The sequence below is a fragment of the Solea solea genome, chromosome 5, assembly GCF_958295425.1.
Source record: "Solea solea chromosome 5, fSolSol10.1, whole genome shotgun sequence".
Classification (NCBI taxonomy): domain Eukaryota; kingdom Metazoa; phylum Chordata; class Actinopteri; order Pleuronectiformes; family Soleidae; genus Solea; species Solea solea.
In genome coordinates, this window is record NC_081138.1 from 23377709 (window position 1) to 23382032 (window position 4324).

A 4324-nucleotide genomic window follows, 5' to 3' on the forward strand; every position below is an offset into this window, starting at 1 on the left:
TGACTGATTTTGGACGACATACTAACCTATGACTTTTTAGACTAATTTTGGACGACATACTAACCTATGACTTTTTTGACTGATTTTGGACGACATACTAACCTATGACTTTTTGGACTGATTTTGGACGACAAACTAACCTATGACTTTTTGACTGATTTTGGACGACATACTAACCTATGACTTTTTTCACTGATTTTGGACGCAGACTAACCTATGACTTTTTGGACTAATTTTGGACGACATACTAACCTATGACTTTTTTGACTGATTTTGGAAGACATACTAACCTATGACTTTTTTGACTGATTTTGGACGACATACTAACCTATGACTTTTTGGACTGATTTTGGAAGACAAACTAACCTATGACTTTTTGGACTGATTTTGGAAGACAAACTAACCTATGACTTTTTGACTGATTTTGGAAGACATACGAACCTATGACTTTTTTTGACTGATTTTGGACGACATAGTAACCTATGACTTTTTTCACAGATTTTGGACGACATACTAACCTATGACTTTTTTGACTGATTTTGGACGACATACTAACCTATAACTTTTTTGATTGATTTTGGACGACATACTAACCTATGACTTTTTTTACTCATTTTGGACGACATAGTAACCCATGACTTTTTGGACTCATTTTGGACGACATACTAACTTATGACTTTTTTCATTGATTTTGGACGACATACTAACCTATGACTTTTTTGACAGATTTTGGACGACATTCTATACTATGACATTTTAGGTGATTTTGGAGGTTAAACAATACTTTTTCAGTTGGCTGCGTGGTTTGGGACGCTACTGTTACAATACTGGCCTTTAAGAGACACTGGTTTGAATCCATCACTAATAACTAACTAAAACATGTTTGTGTCACTTTGGACGACATACCAACCTATGACTTTTTTTGACTGATTTTGGACGACTTACTAAACTTTGACTTTTTGGACAGATTTTGGACGACATAGTTACCCATGACTTTTTTCACAGATTTTGGACGACAAACTAACCTATGACTTTTTTGACAGATTTTGGACGACATACTAACCTATGAATTTTTGACTGATTTTGGACGACATACGAACCTATGACTTTTTTGACTGATTTTGGACGACATAGTAACCTATGACTTTTTTCACAGATTTTGGACGACATACTAAACTATGACTTTTTTGACTGATTTTGGACGACATACTAACTTATGACTTTTTTCACAGATTTTGGACGACATACTAACCTATGACTTTTTTGACTGATTTTGGACGACATACTAACCTATGACTTTTTTCACAGATTTTGGATGACATACTAACCTATGACTTTTTTGACTGATTTTGGACGACATACTAACCTATGACTTTTTTGATTGATTTTGGACGACATACTAACCTATGACTTTTTTGACTCATTTTGGACGACATAGTAACCCATGACTTTTTGGACTCATTTTGGACGACATACTAACCTATGACTTTTTTCACTGATTTTGGACGACATACTAACCTATGACTTTTTGACTGATTTTGGATGACATACGAACCTATGACTTTTTTTGACTGATTTTGGACGACATAGTAACCTATGACTTTTTTCACAGATTTTGGACGACATACTAACCTATGACTTTTTTGACTGATTTTGGACGACATACTAACCTATGACTTTTTTGATTGATTTTGGACGACATACTAACCTATGACTTTTTTGACTCATTTTGGACGACATACTAACCTATGACTTTTTTGACTCATTTTGGACGACATAGTAACCCATGACTTTTTGGACTCATTTTGGACGACATACTAACCTATGACTTTTTGACTGATTTTGGACGACATACGAACCTATGACTTTTTTGACTGATTTTGGACGACATACTAACCTATGACTTTTTTGACTGATTTTGGACGACATACTAACCTATGACTTTTTGGACTGATTTTGGACGACAAACTAACCTATGACTTTTTGACTGATTTTGGACGACATACTAACCTATGACTTTTTGACTGATTTTGGACGACATACTAACCTATGACTTTTTTGACTGATTTTGGACGACATACTAACCTATGACTTTTTAGACTAATTTTGGACGACATACTAACCTATGACTTTTTTGACTGATTTTGGACGACATACTAACCTATGACTTTTTGGACTGATTTTGGACGACAAACTAACCTATGACTTTTTGACTGATTTTGGACGACATACTAACCTATGACTTTTTTCACTGATTTTGGACGACATACTAACCTATGACTTTTTGGACTCATTTTGGACGACATACTAACCTATGACTTTTTTGACTGATTTTGGAAGACATACTAACCTATGACTTTTTTGACTGATTTTGGACGACATACTAACCTATGACTTTTTGGACTGATTTTGGAAGACAAACTAACCTATGACTTTTTGGACTGATTTTGGAAGACAAACTAACCTATGACTTTTTGACTGATTTTGGAAGACATACGAACCTATGACTTTTTTTGACTGATTTTGGACGACATAGTAACCTATGACTTTTTTCACAGATTTTGGAAGACATACTAACCTATGACTTTTTTGACTGATTTTGGACGACATACTAACCTATAACTTTTTTGATTGATTTTGGACGACATACTAACCTATGACTTTTTTGACTCATTTTGGACGACATAGTAACCCATGACTTTTTGGACTCATTTTGGACGACATACTAACTTATGACTTTTTTCATTGATTTTGGACGACATACTAACCTATGACTTTTTTGACAGATTTTGGACGACATACTAACCTATGACTTTTTTGACAGATTTTGGACGACATTCTATACTATGACATTTTAGGTGATTTTGGAGGTTAAACAATACTTTTTCAGTTGGCTGCGTGGTTTGGGACGCTACTGTTACAATACTGGCCTTTAAGAGACACTGGTTTGAATCCATCACTAATAACTAACTAAAACATGTTTGTGTCACTTTGGACGACATAGTAACCCATGACTTTTTTCACAGATTTTGGACGACAAACTAACCTATGACTTTTTTGACTGATTTTGGACGACATACTAACCTATGACTTTTTGACTGATTTTGGACGACATACGAACCTATGACTTTTTTGACTGATTTTGGACGACATAGTAACCTATGACTTTTTTCACAGATTTTGGACGACATACTAAACTATGACTTTTTTGACTGATTTTGGACGACATACTAACTTATGACTTTTTTCACAGATTTTGGACGACATACTAACCTATGACTTTTTTGACTGATTTTGGACGACATACTAACCTATGACTTTTTTGATTGATTTTGGACGACATACTAACCTATGACTTTTTTGACTCATTTTGGACGACATAGTAACCCATGACTTTTTGGACTCATTTTGGACGACATACTAACCTATGACTTTTTGACTGATTTTGGACGACATACTAACCTATGACTTTTTTCACTGATTTTGGACGACATACTAACCTATGACTTTTTGGACTCATTTTGGACGACATACTAACCTATGACTTTTTTGACTGATTTTGGAAGACATACTAACCTATGACTTTTTTGACTGATTTTGGACGACATACTAACCTATGACTTTTTGGACTGATTTTGGAAGACAAACTAACCTATGACTTTTTGGACTGATTTTGGAAGACAAACTAACCTATGACTTTTTGACTGATTTTGGAAGACATACGAACCTATGACTTTTTTTGACTGATTTTGGACGACATAGTAACCTATGACTTTTTTCACAGATTTTGGACGACATACTAACCTATGACTTTTTTGACTGATTTTGGACGACATACTAACCTATAACTTTTTTGATTGATTTTGGACGACATACTAACCTATGACTTTTTTGACTCATTTTGGACGACATAGTAACCCATGACTTTTTGGACTCATTTTGGACGACATACTAACTTATGACTTTTTTCATTGATTTTGGACGACATACTAACCTATGACTTTTTTGACAGATTTTGGACGACATTCTATACTATGACATTTTAGGTGATTTTGGAGGTTAAACAATACTTTTTCAGTTGGCTGCGTGGTTTGGGACGCTACTGTTACAATACTGGCCTTTAAGAGACACTGGTTTGAATCCATCACTAATAACTAACTAAAACATGTTTGTGTCACTTTGGACGACATACCAACCTATGACTTTTTTTGACTGATTTTGGACGACATACTAAACTTTGACTTTTTGGACAGATTTTGGACGACATAGTTACCCATGACTTTTTTCACAGATTTTGGACGACAAACTAACCTATGACTTTTTT